Consider the following 12,242-nt stretch of genomic DNA (forward strand, 5'->3'; position numbering starts at 1 on the left):
AGCAGAGGCTGCGTCGGCTCCGTAACATGAGGTCAGTCGTTTAACGTTCAAGAAAGGGATACGCCAAAAAACAGTAGGCCTTAAGTTCCAGCGCTTTGTCGTTAAGCGGTATATTTTTCAAAAAATATTTCTACCATGTAATTGAAATTACTGCATCAGGCTAACTTCTGAACATCTAGAAACAAAGAAGGCAATACCAAAATTCAAATTTTCTCCATCGACTGCTGATGTGGCCGTAATAAGATTATTGAAATTTTAGGTTTTTTTTTACCAGAAAAGTAAGCTTTTACTGAGTGATTTTACATCAGATTTTCCTCATGTTTAGCAGCTGGCGCTTTGATCTTGGAAATATACCGGGACATACTAACGTTGCTCTTTTCACAATGTACAAAGAATCGTTGCGGAAACATGGATGGATGGGTTGGTCAGCAACTTTTGGGTAAGACAGGGCAATTGTGGCAGCCGAGAGCGTTCCTAATACACACCATGCATTTTTTGAAATTTTTTCCTGTAAAAAATTAGGTCGGCTAAGCTGTTGCTTAAAACGAACAATTCAGCGAGAGGCTGTCCCCACGGTGGCGTTCCCGCTGCTGCTTGACGCCTGCATAGCGGCCGCGGCTTCCATGAGCCGGCCGTGACCCGCTGCCTTCTTCGCACGGAAGGAATTCGAAGAGGAATGAAGGAAAGCAGTGACCCCTACTAAATTCAGTGGGGTAGGTTCAAACGGCGGTCAAGAGTCTTTATTACAGCTACGGAGAGCGGCTGCAACACTAAAACACTGTCACTAGATCCAGCACAGCTTTGATGTGGTAACAGCGTCATTTTGGTGGCCCAAGTGAAGAGGCGCCCTTGGCGCAGTCAGCCGCTCTTTTTCTCAAGAAGCGTATAGGATTGGGCAAGTTGGTGAGACATGCTAAAGGGAAGAATGGCGCAGCATCAAGTGACGAGGACAGCAGGAGAGCACTGGTACTTGTGCGTGTGTTTGTGTGCTCTCCTGCTGTCCTCGTTACTTGATGCTGCGCCAGTCTTCCGTTTAGCTCCTTGTCTCACCCCACATCCCGCTGGGCAGCAGGTTCTACGAACGTCCTTTGAAGCTTTCCGTCAGTGGTATCGGCAGTCGACCGCATATGAGCCAGTAGCAGCCGCAGAGCATCGCGCGGTGTCTCCTGCTATTTGCCGTGGATGCCTTTTCTACCTGAATTCGCCCTTTCTGGATCGCTGCGCATGCAGGGCATAGGATGGGGGAGTACTCCGAAAAGAAAACAACCAAGCCTCTTGCTGACGCGACTACTGCGGCTTATTCATGACGAAAGCCTGTGTGGTGGTGTCGATTACTGCGACCTCTGTCCTCTCTCTTTCGCACTTCGCAGTTCGGCGCGTAAGACGCAAGGAACGGCAGGGCGAGAGCGCACCTGTGACGCGACCGAATTTCCGGAGTGGGTGAGCTCCCTAAAACAGCTTTTCGCTGCAAAACATGGGGTCAGTGTAGTCTTTCAAATTTAATTCTCTTGCTCAACGAAGTGCAGCACTCTCCTTGAAGACGTTCATGGAAACCTGCATGCCCAGTACTTAGATCGGTAGCTCCAATTTAATCTTGCTGTTTTCTCGCAGTGTGCCGCCGTTTCTATAGGGATGGGGCCTGCATCGATAAGCGGTGCAGTTGGATCCGGCCAGTCCAGGAGGAATAATGACAGCAGGGAAACTCACGAGGCAGTGACACGATCTTAGCTGTAACTGACGCAGAACCGACAGAGTTGTGCATACTGCACAGGGCTTTGCTGTGCATCTTCTTTTACCGTAGTAACACCGGAGCTACTCTCTCTTCAGAAGCGATCGAGAGAGAGAGAAAGGCAAACAAACAAGAATGGTAGCATTGTAAAAGGGCGTTTCTAAGGTTCTTTGTTTTTTAAATCAGCCAGAATTGTTTGTACCACAAAAGTGAGACTGTGTCTCACTCTTGTTTATGTAAGCCTCGAACGGTAAAAGATCTAGCAGGCGCTGTGACCACAAGTTCTCTGCAATTTTGCTTTTTTGACACTCCCTTCGCCTATCTTGTAGGGATAAATCCAACTGTCTGTATGGTGAGACTCCACCCTGTTTAATCTATCAGTAATGCTTGCTACCCCGTTTTGGGCTGCCAGACGCCGGCTTTCGAGTTGGATCGATCTCCATCATTTTCAGTTGCCTCTGCTCTGCGGCTTGCTTTCCTTTGTTTTCATCCTCTGCTTTTTTTTTGCCGTTCTAGCTCTTTTTTTGCCATTTCCCACGCAATTTGCACCCCTTCTTAGTCCGCATCGCTATTATTGATTGCTTTTATGATTGACCCTTTCCTCATTCCTTCCTCCATTTACACACCCAACTCTTCACACATCAGCAACAGCTCTTCCTTATCAACCTTCTTGAAGTCCATCTTCGCTGCCCCAAATGGTGGCTTTGCCCACTCACTAATGTTCTATGGTTCTGTGCAAACTGCCACTCTGCTACAGAGACCCGATTACCAGCAGGTCGAACTTTTTACCCAGAGTTTAAAGCCTTGTGAATCATAGAACAAAGACAAAGCGCTCACCCGTCACCTGGCCCATCCCAAGCGCTGCCAATCCTAATAAGGTGCAATCTGCAGCCACCCAGCTTCCACTCCAAATGACGAGGGGTCGCAGTGGAAAAAGATGCAAATGACGGCACTGTCGAGTCCTAGCATTGGAAGCTACATATATAGGTAGTTTTCGGGAAGAACAATTTTTCATCCGCTTGACACAATACTGCGTTTTTTGGACTTTGCGAAGTCTTCAGTTTTATACATAATTTTGCAGAGAGCGCCAACTTCGTAAAGCTGTACTAACTACGGTCAAACAACTGCATTACGGATGTGAAGGGGCTGTTTTTTTTCCTTCTGGCTCCTTCTCCTTTAGATCGTTGAAAATGAGGTGGTGGAGGGAAGGATAGTGTGAGTGGAGCTTCTAATGGCACTATTAAGCTACCTTGGTATCGGTTAGTTTGTCGACCAAAGAGAACAAAAGGTTATTGCAGGCAATGTTCTTGCTCCAGTCTACAAAGTAATTACGAGTACTGTAGTGACCTTAATTCTTATTTTTTTTTTGCGTTTCAGAGAACTGTAACGATAAGTGTAGCATATATTTTATTGCTCAGACTCCAACTTTTATTTAGTTCTGATGGCTTCCAATGTTCAGCGCAGAACGCACGAAGGTTTCTGTAAGGAAGAAAATAGAAAGATGTTTGTCACATTAACGCTCTCAATATTGTCCGCTTGAGGTTTCTATTACTACGAAAATTTGCTTTGTGCGCGCCAACCAATAATGTACCTGTGGAAACAACAGTCTTGTTCACGTTGAATAAATACTTGAAAACACCCGCATTTCGTCGTAACAATTACACTCCTGGGTGAAGTTACGGCGGCATCTATTGGCGAGATGAAAAACCAACTGAGGTACTTTTTTTCAGCCTGCCGCCATCTGCCGGAACGGGAATACACTAGTAGGCTCCGCTCATGGCCTCCAATACCGGCGATTGTAGGTGGCGGTGCTTTTGAATTAGCGGTTCTACACGCATGTAAGCCATAAAAGCGCATGCTGATTCAGTAAATAGCCCTGATTAAGTTTTGTCTTTAGACAATAATTTTTACAAGCGCTTGCACGCATCTTCGCACATTGCATCGGATATCTATAGTGAACTCTATTAATATCTGTACATCCGCTTCGTCACATATTTGTTGTAAACGTCGGAATTAATGAATGAATCAGTGAATCAAATAATCGATCACCGAGTTTTCGTTGGCAGAAAGTGATGACCGACTTGATCAATTAGACTAACGTGAGAGGGTAAAAAAATGGTAATTTATAAATGGTCGCAAAAAGTGCATAGTTTCCGCAGGTTTTGCGTGCTATCGATATTTCTACGAAGCACTGGTTGATGAATTCTGAGAAGTCGTGACGTTAGACGCAGAAGTCGTGACGTTGGAATTTCATTCAGCAAGTCTTGCTTGGCAGCTGGTAAAAGCTCCGATGACACATTTGTCACGGCTCACAAGCAGCCGTAAAAGCTAAAAAGAAAAAAAACGCTATGTACCCCAAGAAACATTTCTTACATTTCTGTTATAGACCACATATGCATTTCAACCTTAGAGGTACGCTATTTTATATGGTTTATTGTTTCTATGTTTCAGATCGGGCGTAATGATATATAAACGATGCGCGTTTACAGCGTGGCGGGTAGTTGTTCTGGTTAGCCAAAAAATGTGTCACTAAAAGGTTTCTAAGAAATATTAAAGCCCATCCCAATTGAAATCATAAGTTCCCTGCCGGCGCCAAAACACATTACATTGGCTGAGTGGTGTGATGTTTTGTCGGGTGGTTTCGGCCCATCTACCATCTGCACACTATCCGCAGATAACAGATTAAAAAATATGGTGAAATGAATCAGGCTCACTTTCTTACACGCGGGAAGGCTACTAAGCGAGTTCAAACGGGAGCCGTAGCGTCGCAGTTCCACCTGCACGGGTATCGGACAGGCCACTCAGCTGTCTAGAATAAAGCGGAAAGGCAGCTTTTTCTAGGTGGTCTTGGACGAATGTATTGCGTTAGTGTCTAGTTACATCAATCAGCTCAATTATGCAGCTGATCGACCGCGGGATTCTCTAGCCAAATATCTGCCGGAAAATATTGGTTTTGAGGAAATGAAAGGCGCAGCAATTGTTTCGCTTCTCGGTGGTCACTTCATGCGCGCCCTGAGGGAAGGGAGGAAGTGGGAGTGAAAGAAGAATGACAGAAAGAGGAGCTGTAGTGGAGGGCTCCGGAATAATTTCCACCACCTAGGGATCTTTATCGTGCGTTGATACCGCCGAGCCCACTGTCGGCTTTTGCTTTTCGCCTCCATAACTGTGGGCCCAAATATAACGGCAAAAAAGGAAGCATTTCATTTATTTCATTTCATTATTTGTATTTGTCCGCAGTTAATCTCCCGTGTAAGCACAGGTTACTATTTATTTTTTCAATGTACTTTACGGACTACCAATGCCGAACATTGAGTAGGGGCTCATGAACATCAATAAGTGCAGAAATAGATACAGGCTATGAGAAAGTACAAAATAGTAAGAACAGTAAAAAACAACAAGCGCATGAAAAACGAGAAAGAACTATTGAAGAAATAAAACTTTGTTTTTAATTAATACCAACACTGCACTGAAACATAAGAAAAAAAGTAGGGTTTCAACGTGGTTAAACCCAGTAGGACGTGCGAAATCACTTGAGACAACACTGCCTCAGAGGCAGCCGCATGCAAGATAGCCGCTATCAGCAGCCGCGCACTGGAGGGGGCAGGCGGTTTTGCGCGTTGATGGAGCAGCTGTGCAAGGCCCCCGCCGCTGCCGCTGCCTCAAAGGTCACAGTTCAGGATTCGAACGTACCTTAGACTTTTTCAGCTTTGCTAGCGAAGTTGCACTTTCGCGCTCTTAAAAAAAAAATGGCTCTGGTTTAGCTCATGTTAAACCTGGAGTGACGCGAGAGCTACATGTGGCCGAGTGCAGCTCGGTTTCACTGGCGCGCCACGTGACCAACCACGTGACCAGGGGTGGCCACGGTGGCCACGCTGAAGGCTCAAAGAGGTGGCGTAGTGTAGTTATCGCTACAAAAAAAACTATACCAACATGACAACGTGTACTCACAGTGCATACAATTTTTACAGCTCGTTTCACTACGACTTCCGACCGACGGCAGAAGAGATACAGAACAGTTAAATGGCACGTGGGAATGCAGCCGAATTAAATGCCAGCCTCTTGCTAGAAATATGTCGGAATCTTATATTATTGTTTAACCGCGATGATATGCGCGAAGAAGCTTCGAAAGGAAAGGGCATGGTCTCGGTCTATGCACCTGCGTGGCTTCGCTAGCGCCGCGAAGCGTTGGCCGATGAAGGCTCTCGGTATGTTTGCAGCGCCCGACGATAGCTGGAGCGCAGTTCGATTCCAGTGGCGACGGGGAGAGTGCGCGCTCTCGACGGGCCCATTTCTCTGCGTTTCGCTCGTGGCTGCGGTTTCACGCACGCGCAGAAAACGCGTTGCGGTTTGCTTATCTCGGCAACCCGGCGTGGCGTGCGCTAACCCGAGCGCCTTTCGAGCATGGCCTCAAAGCTGTCGCTTGAAACAAATACAAATTAGGAAGAGCAAAGCGAACGTGAGTTCATTGTTTTTCTTGCCCCAATACAAGTGCAGCATCGTCTGCGGTGATGGCGGATCAAAACAGCAAGCTTTCGCAGCAGTGGTACTAGTAGCGCGATCTAGGCACACCCGAGGAACAAGCGCTCTGCCGTTACAAACATTCAGGCTCCAGCCATACAGTTTCTAAAGACTGCCTAGATGGAAAGCTGGCGCCGCCGCCCAGGCGAGATTCTTAAAATGGCACATCATTCACGGTTGGAATGCCGTGAAGGCAAAGGTATAAGCTTGTATTGGCTAGTGTTAGCTCTGAAACATATTCACGACTGCAGAAATACAAGTTTTCGCAAAAAGTACATTGAAAAGGCAACGTTGTTTTACATTAATTACCTCCTTAATAAGATATGCATACGATACATTGGAGTAAATGAGCATAAAAGCATATAGGCGTAAACGACCAACGAATTTGCCCAAGATGATACAGGGCTTTCTCTTCATGTGGCCAAATATAGCCAGTCGTCGAAAACAACTTCTCGCGTTTAAGACACGTTTTTCAGAGCAAAAATTCTAGGAAAAATAAATTATAGGGCTTAAAACAGTTAAATAGAAGCTTCCGTTTTCTCATCGTGAAAAATAGAAACGTTTCCCTGGTGTCGTCTGCTATTGCGGGTTCGCGCCCCACGTTCACGCATAGGCTATGGTTCGTTTCATGATAAGCTTGCCGGAAGCATAACTTTTCTATGAGAAACTAGTTCACGCGTGCTACGTGTCGCCTCTCACCATTTCCTGGCGTTGAGTTTAGATATTTTGCGAAGAAAAGCATGAATTAGGAAGTGGAAACCTGTCCTACCCAAGTTACGGCCGTGTTCATCCTGACAAGTGCAACATGTCGGTATTTGCGTGAGTTAATTCATTAAGTGGAAGTCGGTCCTGCATGTGATGCGCGGCCACCGCCAGTCTTCTAAATGAAGCGAATGCAATTCTAGATGTTTACGGTTAAATCAAGTTGGGCTTGTTCAAGTACTTTGAGCGTTTAAGAGATAAGTATCTTCGAGACTCCCACGAGAAATGTGCAGAGTCGTCACAGTAGCAGAGTGCTGAGTTGAAAAAAAAAAAAACTTAGTTCTTTTCTTTCACCTTTCATTGCACAGATAGCACCCGTTCCCGCAGAGCAAAATCCAACTGGCTGAGTAAATGGCTCCAAGCGATGTGGCAAACGGAGTTTAGGCCTAGCAAGGACCACACACTGTGCTCAGCTCATTTCGAGTAAAGTGCCTTCGGATGCTTCGGATCTGAAATGAACTGCAGGCGTAGCTGGATAACGACACCACCGCAAAGCGCACAAAGCATTAATGAAAACGAAACTGAGCAACCAAGAAATCCAATCCGTAGCACAGTCAGCAAATCAACACATGTCAATTCCGAAGCCTCTAACTTCCCGGCATGTTTCCGTCTTGGGCGTCTTTGGTGGATGAAGTGCAGGGACGCCAGCTTTCCCTCTAGACTCGGACACAGCTCAGGAAAGAAGCGGTGGAATTCCCTTCAAAAGAGGCCCCTCCCTTCCAAGCAAGAAACTGACAGGAATGGGCAAGACCTAACGGCACAGCCAGTCTATTCAGCCTGAAGAAGAAATCAGAAAAATCGAGCATGCGCAGGTGTCTCGCCGTACGGATACATTATGCACATCTGTCTCCTATGGTAACTGAAGGCGCTTCGTTCACCCTGCGGAAGGTAGAGCTCGTTGAGTTTTTATAATTAAAATGAAGGGGATACGAAAATTATTGATTTTAGTCCGCTCGTTTAAAGTGCAGCAGATAAGTACACGGAAAGCGTCGCCCAAGCAAGTGTCATGCGCATACATGGCGAAACCTGTGCGTCTAAGGTAGTCTTGGTATCACTTCATCTAGACGGGCCAGACGCAGACAACGAACACAAAAAGAAAAAAAAAGTCTCGCTGCAGAAAACGCTACGACGCGCCGTCTGCCCACGGAAGCAGCGCGGCTAAGTGCACTGTCACTGTTCCTGGCCTCTGCACACAGGCGACGGTTTTTATTGCTGATAAGCGCGACAGCTCAGGCCGGCCCGGAAAAGTCTTGCAGCCGGCAGTACCACGCATGCGCAAGCAGCTGACTCGCGGCTGAAAAATGCAACCATATATAGATGCGACCATCGGACAGTCGCTCTTTCTTCGTTGCTGCTAGCCACGGAAGGTATTTTCGGCGTATACAAGCGGCAGTGCTTCTGGACGTCACTTTGCGTCCGTTGCCAGTAGGTTGCGGTCGCCTTCACCGTACAGCGGAGATTCGTAGGAGCCGCTACATGCACGACCGACCGACGACTGCCGTGGGATATACCTCCGAGCCAGGACGTCGACATCGAAGGTGAGCGCGGGGCTAAGCCTCGCGGCGAGGGTGACGTGTCCGTGAAACCTTCTCTGGGCTGTTAGAGTAAATCTAAGGTTCACTCGTGCTGTTACCGCGAGCACTGAATGCTAATCAGTAAGCAACACGCAGCTTATAGAAGAGAGGTTTCATGAACCATCGCCATAGGGTTTCTGGTCTGTGACGGAAGCGCAGTAAGCTATAGGATTCGTGACGCATAGAGCTTTAGGCTTATGTCCCTATAGGCAGATCAGCTGTAAGTATTGAGCCAGCGAGCCCGCTGCCGTTTGCATTACTGAACAGAATCCCCTTTCCGAACGGCGTTGTGACCAAATCACCGAACTCCCAGGGCCGGATATATGCTCTTGAGCGACATGTGGTTTGTGGCCGTACACGTCGCTCGGAAATTCTCGCCACTCTCGTCCAGCAACTCCGAAGAACGGACGCTGCCTACGGTCTGCGGCACATCGTGTTTCCGCTGCAGCCAAGGTCGGTAATTCGCCATCCCTACTTTTTTCAGCCCCGAGGCGTAAGGCTTCAATCGCGCCCACTTTGCTCCCACGGTGAGTATAGTATGTGCAACTACGCACCGGACTGTGAGCAAACTATCCTCCATAGCAGGTGGCAGTTGACACAAGCCCTACCGGTGGCTGTGTGTGAGACAGCCACCTGCCGCGGCAGTGGCGCACCGCTTAACCGCTGCACCACTAGTAGTGTGAGGACTCCTAGCGATGTGTAAAGTGGAGATCGACTAATACCGCATATATTCACCAATTACCCTCACCTGCTTCATTTGAGGAATGAATAAATAAATTATTGAACAAACCTTGTACATGCACTCATAGGCTTCTATAACGACATGCCCATCTCGCCGCAATTTGGGTAAGCTATGTTGAACACTGCAGGAAATCAGTAACTAGTGCTACCGCGGGGCATGTAGAGTAAGGTAAACATGTTTTTACAGTATGCATTCCTCTGTTGTTCTAGACCGTGTGTGTAAGCTGCGGCACGCACCAGCATTTTATTCGGTGCGAGCATATTCATCTATCGTGCATTGTGCTCCGCAGCGTTTCCTTCTTTCTCGCCTGCCGAGCGTGAGCGTGTAAATCTTGCCGGAACGCATTAGTCCGGCTCGTGAAGGCAGCGGCAGCGCGGGTCGTGACGTCCAACCGGCGCCCGAGAGCCGCCGCCGGTCAGCCGGCGCAGCCCCGGGAACTTCCAGGAGCCGCGCTTCACCGCCACGTCCGTTGACGTTGACGCAAACTTACGGCTCGCCTCCGACTCGTTAACCCGGCCGAGAGACGCTAATTGCCCCCTGCCGGCCTTTGATCCCCGCTGTACCGTTAATGGAGCCGGCGCCTATTTATGGCGATACAGGCCCCTCCTGGCTTCGGCCGGCATGACGCATTGCGGCCCATATCCGGTGTTTGCGTATTCACACGCAGTCTGCTCCCCACGGCGGCCCGATCGTTTGAAGAAGGCAGCACGCCGCGGGTATCGTGAAAGCCCGCCGCTGTTTTCGTACTTACCCCATAACGCTGTATACCGATGCGGTGTGGCTTTGCACTCAGCGTCGCGTGATCGTCCAGTGGAATTTCCAACTCGCTTAAACCGAGCTTCCGGTTTATACCAATTGACATTGCAATCCCATCAGAATCACATGTACTAAGGGTTCAACTTGAACACTACAGAGTTGGAAAAAAAATTTAGTTTTGAGATTGGATCGGACTTTTTCCGTTGAAAACCTCGTGCTTCGCTGACCGCACAGTGCGGGCGGCATAAGGAGACACTTTGTGCACGAGATGGCCAGACCGAGTCACTATATTATTGCCTCACCCCGCGTTCCCCGAGACCTCAAGCCATCTGTGTCATCAATATTTTTATTGATTTTTGATTTGTTCCTTCCAACGTAGTAGACGCGTTTTGCTTGCTTGACAAGTCGCGATGAACATCAGCGTAGTGCGGCCTTTATTCCCGGGCCTCCTCGGGTGAAAACTCTTTGTGGCAGGTAGCACCTTTCACGTAAGTCACCGTCCATGAAGTAGCATCCTCTCCCGGAATACCGCGGGCTGCATTCTTTGAAGCTGAACAACAGAGAGCGCATACATTACGGCAATGAGCGGGAAGCGGGCGATGTAGATTGCTGTTTCATTTATTTTCTCTTTAGGCACTCGAAAAAAAACCTGATACATGGTCTGCATGCGGCATGTTAAAACCATATTGTTGCTCAATGTCTCTCCAGCTGCTTTTTGTGTGGAGAAAAATTGCGGAGTCTCTTTCCGTCGCTCCAAGACACACACAAGAGCCGAAGAAAATTCATGGAACGCTAGCTGTCAGTAGCCACAAGCGCGAAATAAGCATTAAAGAAAGCATTACGTCTTCCCTCAAATTTTTTTTCGATTAATTCAGACACTATTATATATTCTTTCTTTGTACTATAATGGACTGTATAATTGCTGTTGCCCGGCGTAATCACTTGTTAATTATTGTGTATTACCGCATAGATTTCTGTTCTGCGTTTTTATTTGTATGTATTGCGCGTTGGCCTTATCAGATTGGAATTGCTTCCTTTCTGTTTTGTTTCCTTTCCTGTGATGACCCTTCAACAGTGCTGATCACAGTATCAATAAAGAGAGAATGAAAGAAAAAGAGAAAGAAGGAAAGAAAGAAACTGATCGCCTAATCTTGCTCAACTCCACTTTGCATGGCTATAATACAAGCGGCACAGTGAAACCCAGGGACCTGTTTTGGTCTACGCTGAAACAATTCTGCTCATCTTGTCTGCAACTTTCCTCGCCGTCTTTTCGCATTGGGAATGCAGTGCATGTGGCTCGATTTGGCGAAAGTATGTGGCCTATTACATATATTTAGCACGCGGTTCCAAGTCAGTGCCTAATTAAGGCAGGAGGGGAGGGGGAGGTGTCGCGCCCACCTGTTATCGCCATTTTAGCGTGGTTGGTTATAGTGTACCTGGAGACACAGGGATTCCGTTCTAAATGACAAAGTTGCGCGCTATATCCTGATGACATGCGAGAAAAGTAGCACACTTTTTACTGAATTCCGAGAAGGACCCAAAGTAGTAAGAATAGAAAAGTGTTTTTTTCTAGTGACATCAGGATGTGGCATGTAACATAAGCCATATGCATAAGCCATGTTATATTGCGCTAAAAATGAGACACAGAAGAGAAGAACACATTGCACAGCTCGTCCTGTGCTATGTGTTCTTCTCTTTTGTGTCGTAGTTTTAGCGCAATATAACATGGCTTATGTGGCATGCAACTCTGTCATTTAGAGCGAGAATCGTGCGGCACCAGGTATGCTATTAATAACTCACCACGCTAAAACTTGAATCCAAGCGGGACCCCCACACGGTAATTGTACGCATTTACTCAGAACGGCGTGCTCATTATATGTAAAGGGCCGCATACCTTCGCCTTTAGGAAGAATCGTACCCCATGCACTACATTCTCACTACGAAAAGGCGGCGATGAAGGTTGCAGTCCAGGAACAAGGTGGGTAGGCTTGACTGCATTGCTCTATACGAGCTGCAGTGAGTATTAATAATCTTGAGTAATTAACGAGGATATCAGAGGCTTACATCGCGTGCAGCCAGGCAGGTGTTCACAAAACGATTAAAATTATTTACAGAGCTACAGTGGCTACTTACCCTCATCCTAATTAAAACCTTCCCAAAT

This window comes from Amblyomma americanum, chromosome 4, assembly GCF_052857255.1.
Source record: "Amblyomma americanum isolate KBUSLIRL-KWMA chromosome 4, ASM5285725v1, whole genome shotgun sequence".
Lineage (NCBI taxonomy): Eukaryota > Metazoa > Arthropoda > Arachnida > Ixodida > Ixodidae > Amblyomma > Amblyomma americanum.